Here is a 12,986-nt window from a genome sequence, read left to right as displayed (position 1 = left end):
GAGAAGAGCATGCATTGCATGTTCCACCTTAACAGACACCTGTGCTGTTGAGAGAACCTCAGGTGCTGGATCTGACCAAACTGGAGAAGCTCACTGAGATGTCCTGTGAGATGACCCTGCCATCTGCACTGTGATCTTTGCACTTGATCTTCCACTCAGGCTAGGACAAGTGACAGCATGTTTAGACAGTGAACAACTCAGGCCTGAGAACACAATGGGACAATCAACACTGAGATCCTCACTGGCCCCTTCTGCTTCGTGTTCTAAAATGCTTTTGATTCATTCGGTGAAAATCATGACACACAAAAAAACCTGAATTTCAAAGTATTGTAGTTTGGAAGATTTGGGGTTCTCTCTTTGTTGTGGATGAAAAGATGTATCATTTTGATCCACTCAAACCTTGGCTGTCATGATGAACAAGGATCAGAGTATAACATGGAGACAGATGGAACAATGACTGCTATTGGGATTTACCTGGACAGCATCAAATGATGCTTCATGGGAGCTAAATTTTTCTCATCAAGTAGCATATAAAAATGGATTCACTCATAATGGAAAACATTTTATTTTTCTGAGTCTGAAGAGCTGAACCTGCATCCTAGTAGTTCAAATACAGAAGTAAGTCCCAAATACTTTAGCTGTTTCATCTAGAAGCCCTATCCAGAAAAACCTCATCATCGAGGTGCTGGTGTCCATCTAGCCCCTGTCTAGAGCTGGAACAACAGTGCACTGGGCTCCCTGCATCTCCATACTTGTTGTTCCTGGCAGAAGCAAGTGGTGTTTGGCACCATCAATCTCCTGGCATCCAGAGCTCATGCCCTGGTGAAGGTCTGGACATAGCTCACCCTCCTCTGATGCCTGAGAATCCTCAACTTTCAATGTTTCATCACTGGGGAGGCTACTTTTGTTCTTCTCCAGCTTTATTTAGGTATAAGTTCAAATTGTATGCATGTAAGTTCCAAATCTTGATGTGATTTCTCTAGTCATAGAAATATTTGCCCCAACTAAGCTAACCAATATATCCACAGTTCTTTCCAAAATATGTCTATGTATGTGTCATTTGCATAGCTGATTTTAAGGGAAAAATCACTCTCTACATCATATTTAAATTGCACTGTTACGAAGGTAGGATGTTAAGAATTCTGAATTGTTGAATGTTGGAACATAAATTTCTTTGTCCTACAAATGTCTGTATAAAATTGTATTCAGATTTTCTGTCCAGGTTTATTTTCCTCCAGATTTTTCAATGAATAAGTAGATTGGCTTTTAATTTCCGGAGTTAAATTATAAAATTATGTCATTCTGGTTCTTCTTTTTGCCTTCCTACCTAGAACACATTATTTTTAATCGTGGCTTCATAAAATTCCATTTTCACATTTCTTGTTGTGTTTTTTGAACTAATGTATTGTCATGAGCTAGACTGTTTCAATCATCAAACTTAAGCATTTGTTCTGGGAAAGGTTTTAGTTTTCAAAATTTTTGTTTTTAATAATTTAATGTATTAAATCATTCATTGACAAAGAACATTCATATCTAATTCTGGGATGAAGTGTGTTTCTTTAGGTTTTACTAAATAGAATATTTAAATGAGTTGAATTAAGAATTCTATCATTCAATATACTTACAGATTTTGGCTGTGAAACACTTGAAATCTACTTTTTTCAGTGCATGAATAATATGCAATGCATTACTCTTATGGTCCCCATTCTGTGAAACTGATCACTCTTATAGCTTGTATCTAGTTGTCCCCCCAAAATCTTATGCACTCATAGGTAGGGCTTTTCCAGGGAGGCTGAACCTAGGGTGTGTGTTGCTGGGACCACCTTGTGTGATGGTAAAATTAAGGGTGTGTGATCCCTAAATTGGTCTGCTGATTGGTAAAGCATGGTTCCAGGTGTTGATAATGGGGAGGCTGCCCTGGGTGTGGGTTGCTCCATTCAGGTGGAATGTGGATTATGGTGGGCAAGGCCAAGTAAAAGCCGTTAGAGTTGTCTCTACCTGGGAAAATAGAAAAATAAAAAAGTCACATCCCTTGGAAGGATTGTGTAAATTACTGTCAACAAAAGGACTTGAAAGATACAGGGGTGGTAGCTGTCATCACATCCTCAATTAACTCTCCTATCTGATGTGTGTAGAAGACAGATGATCTCAGATGATGGTGCATTTCCATAAGATTAATCAAAGGGTGATTGAAACTGCAGCTGCTATACCAGATGTGGCTTGCTTATTTGAGCAGATTAACACATCTGCTTGTAGTTGGTATGCAGGCATTAATTTGGCAAATGCCTTTTTCTCCATACCTGTCCACAAGGCCCACCACAAGCAACTGTCACTCATCTGGCAAGGCCAGTAATACACCTTCACTACTGTGCCTCAAGAGTATATCCACTCTCTGGACCTGTGTCACACTTAGTTCACAGGGAGTTTCATCATCTTTCTCTTTCACAAGGTATCACACTGGCCTATTACACTGGTGACATTATGCAGATTGGACTGAATGAACAAGAGTAGTGGCCACTCTGAAGTGAAACATTTGCATGCCAGACAATGGGAAATAAATCCTCCTAAATCTCAAGAGAGCTTCCAGGCCTTTGACAATGAAGTGGTGCTGCATCATTGATCCTTCTTCTCCTGAGCTTCCTTCTTGAACTGAGCAGCTACTGGACTCTCCAGCTTTCCAGCATGCACTCAGCCAGTGGAGACTCTTCCATCCCTCATCCTGTAACCCTACCTTATAAGTCCCCATGGATATTATACATATATTTTCTGTTGATTCTATTCTTAGAGAACCCTAAACAATACAGGAAGCAAGCCTGAAGAAAAGACACTGGGAAAAACCTAATAAAAAACCAAAAAAGTAAAGAGTGAAGAAGGAATAAAGTCATCACTATATAGTACACTTGAAGATAATCAAACAAAACAAAATGTAATACAAGTAATTTCATTTGAAGGAATAATCTAATGTGCCAAAAATACAAAATGGATCAAGTGTAAAGTGGTCTGAGAATTAATTAGTTGTTGCATTTACTTAAATAAACTTACTTGAAAGGACAGGTGAGAATTTTGACAGGAGAAGGTGTGAGAGCAGGTGGGAGGAGAAGAGCTAAACAGCAGAGTTGGTGAAGCATGCAACTAAAGAAGGGGCAGAGACACTGCCTCAGATCAGGAGGACCAGAGTGCTTGTCAGCAATTATGCTGACAGCTTCACTTGTTCCTGTGGAAGCTCCACCTGTCTTCACATTCCTCAGATCCACTCTACACAGATCAGTGGGCAAAATGTAGAGAAAGCAAAAACAAAGCTTTTAGAAGACAAGATAGGGAATACCTTGCATAGGAAGAGATTATGTAAACAAGACATGAAATTCTCCAATATAAATGAAAATATAGGTAATTTATTTTATATAAAACCAACTATATAAAATATAGGTCAGAAACTAGCAGATCATATAAAAAATAGAAAAAGTTATTCATATGTATTAAAATAATCTTATGCATGAACAAAATAAGGTATGTGCTGCAAAAAGGGCCATAGACTCCATAGGTTCTTCACAAAAGAGAAACTCTAAATGATGGGTAGATCAAAGAAACACTCATCAATGTGAATAGAAATCACAAGAATACATATTAAAGTCATTTTTAGCAGAAGTAGATATGAAATGGATTTGCAAATATTAAAAATCCAAAATACTGAATTTAAATCTGTTTAAATCTGAAGCTTTTCTGTTGGTGGGACTCTACAGTGCTGTATTTATTTTGAAGTATAAATTCTAGTGTATTTTAATGTTTGAATCCTTTTTGTTTCATAAATTCTACCCTTTGGCATGGACCTTAATTTTTGCATTTAAAAATAAGGACACAGGTACAGAATCGTTCACAACAGCCCCAACGTGGAAACAGCATACATAGGTAAGAGGCACCAAATGGGTGTGTTAGCTCTAGTATATGCATCCAGTGGAGTGTCATATACTAAGGAAAATGTGCAAACTATTTCTATACAAGATAGTAGGGAAAGTAATACAAATGTAATACTATATTTGTTAAAGAAGAAAATGCCAAAAAAAATTTTCTAAACACTTTCTGTTACCTTGCTTATTTATATTTTTCATTCATTAATTGTATTGGTACTTTTTGCAGTACATCACATTCATCTTGGGAAATTTCACCTGTACATAACACATATAAATTCTTTTTTGGTCCAGTTTTTCCTCTCCCTCCAATATTTCTTCCCCTCCCCCTTTACAAAATCTCTAGCTCCATTTCTTTCTCCTTCAATTCTTTTTTTCTTTAAATCCCTTTTCCCTTCTTTTTTTCCTCCAAACCTACTTCCTTTCCCCCTACACATTTGACCAAGTTCTTACTAATATCTATCCTCCAGCAAAAGTAAAGACATCAAGTACAAGGCAAGTCCAATTTAAAGGGTAAACATAGCAAAAAGTAAACTATGCTGTAAAATATACATGAAGGTAGAACTGTGAAAAAAGACAGAGGAGACCAATCTGCAGTGGCTCTCATGGTGCCTTTCCATCCATTGGTCCTGGATGGCTGTGATCATGTGCTCTGGGACTGGGCAGCACCCTGCAGAGCCCTGTGTGCTGCTGGTCTCCAGAGGCTGGGGTACAGGAACCATCAGCACATTGCCTTGCAGGGGGTTGAACAGACCCTGCACTGTGCTGCAGCTTCCCGGTGATCCAGGGGCGCAAAACAGAAGGCGACATTGTCTGGGTTTGCAGGGCTGCTAACTGGTGCTGCAGGTGAGAAAAAGTAGTACCTTTTCCTCTCCCAGACAGTTTCATGAAAAACAGAGGGATCAACAAAAGCATAACAAATTCATTAATGTAATTTTTGTGGAACTGGAGGCTTCAGAAACAAAACTCCAAAGATCCAGGGGAAAATGTGTGCTTTCATGATGGTCATGCAGGAGTCTGATTGGAAGATAATGGGATGTAATCTCATGGTAATAACTTCAGGGAGGGGAACTGGGCAAGGCTAGGTCCTTCCTGGCTTGTTTGTGAAGTCTCCTCCCTTTGGTAGCAGGGCAGGATCCTTCTAGAATGAGGGTTTCCTTTCAGACTGAGGGTAGAGAAATCATCCATGGGAGCTCTCAGGGAGGAAAGAAGAAGGAGGTAATGGGATGCCCTTTCTGCTTCTGCAGTTTTCTCAGTTTCTTTCAGCTTAAAATATTCAGTACACCATGGTCTCATATTCTGGGCTGTCATATTGTGAGACCTGAGATTTGGATTTAAAACCTTTCACATTCATGGACATAGTCCTAATAGACTAAACTAGTTGAAGCATTTAAATGACATAATCAATTCTGTGAAACAAAAGTGTCCTTATCAGTCAGTGTCTGCACAGCCATAGCAATCCAGCCATCACTGGGTGGGCCTGTGACAGGAGAGAGACTGGGGAGGTGGGAAGGAGACTAGGAATGGAGGGTGATGGGGATAAAGTGGATGTAAAAAGTATGAAGATGGGATATGTACAGGAATCGAGTCCCAATGGAGAATGTATACCCAATAAAATAAATACAAAGAGAGGAGATGATTACCTCATCACCCCACCCACAGAAGAGCTTCCTGTCACAGAAAAGCATTTCCAGATGTGACAAAAAGTGGCACTGGCAAATGTGTTAGGTGGAAGCAAAGAAGTCTACACTGAGAAGGCAGTGTGAGTACTCACAGAGTGAGCTGCAGGCCAGGCTGGGGTGCTTATATGTTCTTGGGGGTGTTGGGGACTTAGGATGTGTTTCCCTATTGTCTGTCAGGCTACCCATTAGTGGGATGATTCAGAATGGAAACCATTTGCATGTTTGAAGTTTATACATAGTGTGCATACAACACTGCATCCAGGGGAGAATGTCTGTGGAATTTGTGAATCTACAGTATTAGAGGAAAAGAACAGACCCAATTTATAAGAGAACAGCACAGCCTCAGTTTACAAGCTTATTGTACCTTAAAGCCCTCTTTATTTTTATTTTATTTATTTATTTATTTATTCATTTATTTTTGCATTGTGAGTATCCTGGAAAGGAAAATAGGCATGGTAACTTTGGGTAAATATTTTCTGTCTCTTTTCTTCCTATGCATGTCTTCTATTCTACCTCACAGCTATTGGGATTGTGCTAAAAGAATCAAGCAATAATCACAGGACTGCAATACTGAAAATGAAGGCTCAGACCTGGTGATACTCTGTTTTCCATTGTTCTCTTTTCTTTGCCTGTATTCTTGCTTTTCTCCTTCTACCCAGAGCCAAACCTTTGTGGCCTCCTTATTACAGCCTTTCCACACCCTCAGAGGGCTTCACCCCATATTCTCCTCATGTTCTCTCCTGAGTCACTGATTTCTCCCTTGGCACCAGACTGTTCACCCCAAACCTGAACAAGCATTACATCATGCACAGGAGAAAGTGTAGATTAACTCCACATCACTCTCCTGTATAACTTGGTCTCTTCTGTTACTCAGAGTAAACTTACATTTATTCTCTTTACATGGCATCCTGCAATGGCATTTTTAACAGTTGAAACTTCCATTTCTGTACCACAGTACTCATGGCCCTCTCTGGTCTGCTTCATGCATGTTTTCAGACTCATCTTCTCCACTCTTCATTTATGTTAGATCAGGGACTCTGTCCCAACATCTGGACACACCATCCCTGTCCCACTACATGGGTACCAGCTGTATCATCCCTTGATATTGTCCATGACATTTGAAGTTTTGAGTGACCTCCTACACTTACAAGAGGCAAAAGTCCTGAGCAAAATTTTCTCATTTCTGTTTGTGGAAGCCACTGGATATTTATTTTGCATACATGTGAATAGGGTAGGAAAAGGGAAGATATCAGAAAGAAAGGAAGAAATGAAAAAAGATGGGTTAAGAAGACAGTTTTTGTCAATGTTTGCTTTCCTGTCCACCCCAACCTTTCCTTCCTGTTCTTCCTACAGCTCAACATCACCAACCTGACTCAGTGTACCCATCCCCATGCCCATGAGACCAAGCCAACACTCAGAAGGCCTCTCCAGACACTCTTTGGGAAGAGCTCAGCCTCCCCAGTGCCCCCTTCAGTACCTCAGCCACATCCTTGTTCCACAGGCTGTAGATGAGGGGCTCAGCATGAGTGTAAGGATGGTGTGGGACACATAGAAGACTTTGTCCTGGGCTGGTGTGTGGTAAGAGTGTGGCAGCATGTAGGTGTACATGGCAGCCCCATAGAACAGGGTCACCATAAGCATGTGGGATAAGCAGGTGGCAAAGGCCTTCCTCCTCCCCTCCACAGAGCTCATGTGTACAGTGGTCAGGATGGAGGCATAGACAACAGTCACCATAGAGAATGGGATGAGCAGCATCAGCAGGCAGCACAGGTACGTCACCATCTCATACAGGGCTGTGTATGCACATGCCAGGCTCAGCATGGCAGGTTCCTCCCAGAAGAAGTAGTGAATCTCCTGGGAGCTGCAGAAGGGGAAGCTCATGGTAATGAGCTTGAGGAAGAATCCATCCAGAGAGCCCCCAAACTAGGAGTCTGCTATGATCATCCAGCACACCTTGCAGCTAAGGAGCACAGGGTACCATAGGGGGTGGCAGATGACCAAGTAGCAGCCATAGGCCATGAGCCCCAGCAGGAAGAACTTGGCCCCCACCAGGGTGAGAGTGAGGAAGTGCTGAGCTGTGTGCCCCACAAAAGAAATGATTCTCTGGCCCAGCACATAGTCAACCAGCATCATGGGCACAATGGTGTAGATGTACATCATGTCAATCAAGGAATGGTGGCTGAGCATGAAGTACATGGGTGTGTGGAGGTATAAGTCAGTGTGGATCAGAAAGATCATCATCCCATTGGACAGCAGTGAGGTGAGGAGCATGACAGTGATGGTGGCAAACAAGAGACCTGAGGTTTCCTCTCTGGTTGAACAGCCCCAGTCAGGTGAAGTCTGTAGAGCATGTGTTGTGTCCTTCCATTGGCCCTACCATGGCACTGAAGCAACCTCAGAGCTTCCATATAAAATGATGGATTATGTTTCCAGGGAAATAAAATGACTACGCAAATTCATTGTGAATCGTAAGGATTCTAATAGGTGAAAGAAAATATTGAAAAATACTTTATGCTCTTAAATTTATATGTAATTGTTTATATCAGAATGTGAGTCTTTACCAGTTTTAAATAAAACTGATGATTAATAATCAAAATAAAAAATTCTCCTTAAATTTATTGATACTGTATATATATATAAAATTTATGTGAAATAGGAGTAATCAAAAATTTAAAAAATATTTTTGACAAGATGTCAGGAGATGTTACTGTACTACAAGAATACTGACAACCACAGCATAGGGTATATACTACACCATACAGCTGCTGAACATACCATGTTATAGTGTGAGTATTTGTGAACATATGCCTTAGGTGGATTTAAATTGATGTCATTATTAAATGCACCTTCAATATGGCCAGTGTAACCTCCATCTTTAAAACACCTTTGATTCTGGTGACTTGCCTATGTTGTCACTCAGTCAGTAATGTGAATAATCTAGGACTTGGGCCCGAAGTCCTTGGTTACATCCTGAGCAGACACTTCCTATCAGGATATCCAGATCATGTGGGATGAAATGAATTGAGTGATACAAACTATTCTTGTAAATTCAGGCTGAATCATCCAATAAAGAAGAAATTACAGTAAAAAAAATGAGTTGTGTTTATTTTTAAGAGAAAGATTTTAATTTTAGGAAGATGAGGAATTATTGTTTAGATTATGATTAGCATGATCATTAACAATCAGTATTAGCCTTTAGGATTCACAGGAAATTGTGCAGGGATATACATATTGAACTATTTTCCACCTATTATTTTTGGGAAGTGGATTTTTTTTCATGGTATTTATTAAGAAAAACTCAAATGACTGTGTCTCATATGATTTTAGGTTATGATAAAGAATACAAATGCAAACACTATATGAGAGTAAAGGATGATATTTCATGTTTTAAGGCTAAATGTGTACAAGGTACTTTAACAAGCTGTGAGCTAAATTGAACACACTAATCTTATACTCCTCTAAATATTCTAAAGTTGTGAGCACTTGAGTCATTTGGAGAGAAAAAATCATACTATTAAAAACAGTGGTGATGGCACTGTGAAGAGTTTGTTCTGTGCCAGAGGTGTGCTGAGAAGTGGTTTGTATCTGTTGACTTTTGGTCCCCACTCACGATAAAATCATGAAACAGGGAGCTAGGAAATCCTTCTTTGGCCTGGAAGTGGGCAGGTCATACTGGGTTCAGGCTGTGAGTGGGCAGGGTCTGGAGAGGCAGTGTTAGCTCACTCTGTGTTCTACCCATGCCCAGAATGACAGCTACACCTCGACTGCATCCACCACATAACATATGCAAAACATGGGAATCTCTGAAAACTCTACCTGGGCATAATCATTAATTTGATTAGTGAAAAATGTTCATATTTGAGAACTCACACAACTTGTCATAATTTGGACTGCTTATTTTAAGAGTGCAAATAATGTTTACCATTTTATTTTATTATTTCAGACTCATTTGTGCCAGATTTCATAAACTATTGAAATACTATGTGTAAGTTTATCTCATTTACAATCTGTATCTTCTGCCTTATGACTATTATTATTTGCAATGTTGAAGATCAAACTGAAGACCTTGTGTCTGGTATGCATGTATTGTAGCAAACCATGCCTTAGAAAGAAAACTACTGCCCGGTTAGAGGAATAAGCTATGTATCAGTTCTTCGACACTGTCTCCATTTCGGGTTTAAATTTTACCTGTCCTAAGTCCTCAATAACAAGGAGAATGAACATGTGCTGTTGGGTTGTTAAATATATTTCTAGGCTCTCTGTCCATATTCATGCCTAAGGGTTTTTACAATTTTTTAAAAATTCATGTGAAAGTAAGAGAAAATTTCAGAACAAAATTATAAGAGAACAGTAGTTGATATACTGTAGATCATTATATTCAATGCAGTTACTCAAAGTACAAGACATAGACATAAAACATTTTCTCTCACAAAAAGGCAACAGACACATAATAGCAGAAAGCTTTCTTTTCAATGAACAAAGAGAAACTAGTAGTATAAATGAAAGAAATTAGCATATATATTAAAATATTTTGAGTCAATAGAGTAGGTAATTTAGGGGATTATTTGAGCTTCTCCCTACTTCCTACATATCTATCTTCTATTTTGCTCCTTCTTTGTCTATATATTTTATTATCTCAGGCTCTCTGCCTTCTTCTCCAGCTAGTGAATGGATGGCTACTTCTGTTTTTCAGGTTACCAGCTTTGTGTTTTTGCTCATGAAAGGTCTAATTTGCCAGAGAGCAAGCCCTGGCAATGTGAACTCCAATTTTAAATGACATATCTGTCTCAGTGTGTTATCTGCTGTCACTATGAGGAGAATAATGAGATGGACCTATACATGTAGCTGGGGACAGACTGTCACTTTCCTATAATGTGGTATGAAATAAATGATAAGAAGGCATCCACACTGATTCTGTGCCTTTACACAGGAAGTTTTATCTACAGTGATGGAGTAGACACACAGTGAGACAAAGTGCAGAGCTGGATGACCTGAGCACTTCTCCTCACCACATGACCTAAATCTGTGACCCTGGAGTGTCTTCGAGTTCCCTGAGCCTCTCCATCTGTATATTAGGTTGGGATAATAAAGCACACAGGGCTGTTTAAGGGATTAAATAAGAAATTTATATTTACAGGTGAAAACATTTTATACAATACAAACCAGAATGCCAGTGATAAATACATATTACAGTTTTTCCACACTATTGGTAAATGTGTGAGAATTACCAGTTTCTCATTTATTTTTGATGGGGGGGTACCAGAGTTCGAATTCCAGTCCTTGTGCTTGCACAGCAGGTGGTGAAACCACTGAGCTAAATCCCCAGCCCACAAGTTTCTCTTTTAAACAAGCCAGAGACTCAATTAAAATGTGAATTTGACTGATAAATACCTCTTGATCTTCAGGTCCCTAAAGCCAGGGAATCTGAGCACATTTCAGCAATTAGAATCTGTTTCTTTCTTTTTCCTCAAACATCCCTTGACTTGAAGGAAATGATATTAGTGGAAATTTTCAGGAAAAAAATAAATTTAGTGTAACTAAGCCTTCAAGAAATCTGCATGTCTTTGTGGGTAATAGACATATTTGGCCTGGAAATTTTACCCAAGAAACAAAAGTTATCAGATAAAATGGCACGACTATTGAATAAAATATCCATTCAGGCTTCACTAGGTTACAGTTTATTACATAACATCACACACTAACAGAAGGCCATGCATTCATTCCATGCTGACATTTGGAAATATCCTCTCCTGGGCTTACAGGGTGCATGTTTGGTTGAGCACCCATGGTTACCAAATTCTGTCTCCCTCATGGCTGCAGTTTGATGGCAGGATGGAATCCCAGAGCAGGTCTGTGATGATCACGATATGCATCAATTATATCGAGTGACACTCAACTCTGTTTCTAAGTTGTTGCTGCTTGGTTCCCATCAGTGAGGCTTCTGCCAAGCCAAGGAGCAGAACCCAAGTTCTTGCATCACTGAGTCCTGCTTCTGGGAACTTCTGTGCTGCCTTGGATCAAATCTGCCCCATGTTCCTTCTCCTGGCTCAATCTCTGAAAAGAAGTTTTCTCCCCTTTTAATGCTCAACCCTTCATACTATGAAGATGGCTACTGTTTTCCTTCATCCTTTTGTGTGGCAGGGTTTCCTTTCCAAATCTCATGTATGTATATTATATAAATTCTATAGAAATATAGAAATTCTCTATAAATTCTATAGAAATGCTCCAGTTTCATGTATTTGCATGGTATGCTGTTTGCAATGTCCCTTTAAAAATGGGATATCTTAATTTATAAAGATGACTATAGCTATGGGTTTCCAGTGCGAGATACACTGGAATATTACTTTTCTGTTTCCATATTAGAGACATCATTTCAAATCATTATATACATATTAAAACTTATTTTCATGTGAGAGGTTTTCAAACCAGGTCAAGATAAGGTTTTACAATGTTGAAATTAAATGTAAAATCATATTACTAAGTCTTGTCTGTGTTCCTGAATCTTTCTCAGCATTTCCAAAAATTGAAATAATTAGAATAAAGTCAAATTGAAGTGGAATCATAAACAATTAGGTATTAAAACATTAATATACTGGGCCAGTTTTAGAGGCTTAGAGCCTCTGCCTTGGTGAGACACAGAGCTCTGTGATGGGACCCTAAGTGCCCAGTATCAGAGAAAGGCCACCCCTGGAGACCTGCTTTCCTGGTGGGGTCCATGCTATGCCTGGAGGAGGTGGACAGGAAAAATGCCTGTGACCCTAGAGCCTGGCCCCTGAGCAGTGCAGGTATCCACACTGTGGGAAGTGACTTGTGGGTTTATTTGCCCCTGACTGTGAGGCAAAGAGCCTGAGCTTGAAGAACCTGGGAGAGCAGCCTTTCATGAGCTCTGGGACTTTAGAGTGAGCATCTGCACCTTTCCAGTCTTCTGTGTCCTTATTTGAGAAACAGCACAAGAACCCAGGACCAGGCATTGTGTAGATAACCCCAGGGCCTTCATGATCTGCTCTCTAGAAACTGAGAGGAAGACATTCTCCATGTCCCTTTTGTGCTTCTAACTAGTGCTGTCCTGAACCAGTCCAATTCATGAGATTGAAGCTGGCTTAAGTTAAAAAGATATTAAAGGAGTACAGGTTTTACCAGAATTATAAACACAGGTACTGTGTAGGAAAGATGATGTGTGCTGCCCTGCTCAGTAGGCCCCTTGCAGCCTGGGATAGCAAGGCTCACTGCAGGGTCCTGAGCCTGCATTCTGCTTCCCAGCCTCCAGGTGGAGTGGGGCCACCTCTCCTCCGCTGGACCTGAGCCTGACATGGCCAGCCCATCCTGCCTCAGTTTCCTCAGATGCAACTTCCATGACAAGGGGATGGAGAGATGGAGCAGGAGGAGTAAGAGAGGGGAA

The 12,986-nt window shown here is 40.0% G+C and overlaps 1 pseudogene; it reads right to left on the bottom strand.

The window, feature by feature from the left end:
* Positions 1–7,001: 7,001 nt before the first annotated feature.
* Positions 7,002–7,958, bottom strand: LOC147820513 (olfactory receptor 2T1-like; annotated as a pseudogene).
* Positions 7,959–12,986: the final 5,028 nt, after the last annotated feature.

The sequence above is a fragment of the Heterocephalus glaber genome, unplaced genomic scaffold (genome assembly GCF_053883595.1).
Source record: "Heterocephalus glaber isolate CG9 unplaced genomic scaffold, H.glaber_assembly_v1.0 deba00001864, whole genome shotgun sequence".
Lineage (NCBI taxonomy): Eukaryota > Metazoa > Chordata > Mammalia > Rodentia > Bathyergidae > Heterocephalus > Heterocephalus glaber.
Note: the sequence above shows the minus strand (reverse complement) of the source record. Positions and strands in the feature narration are given on the sequence as shown.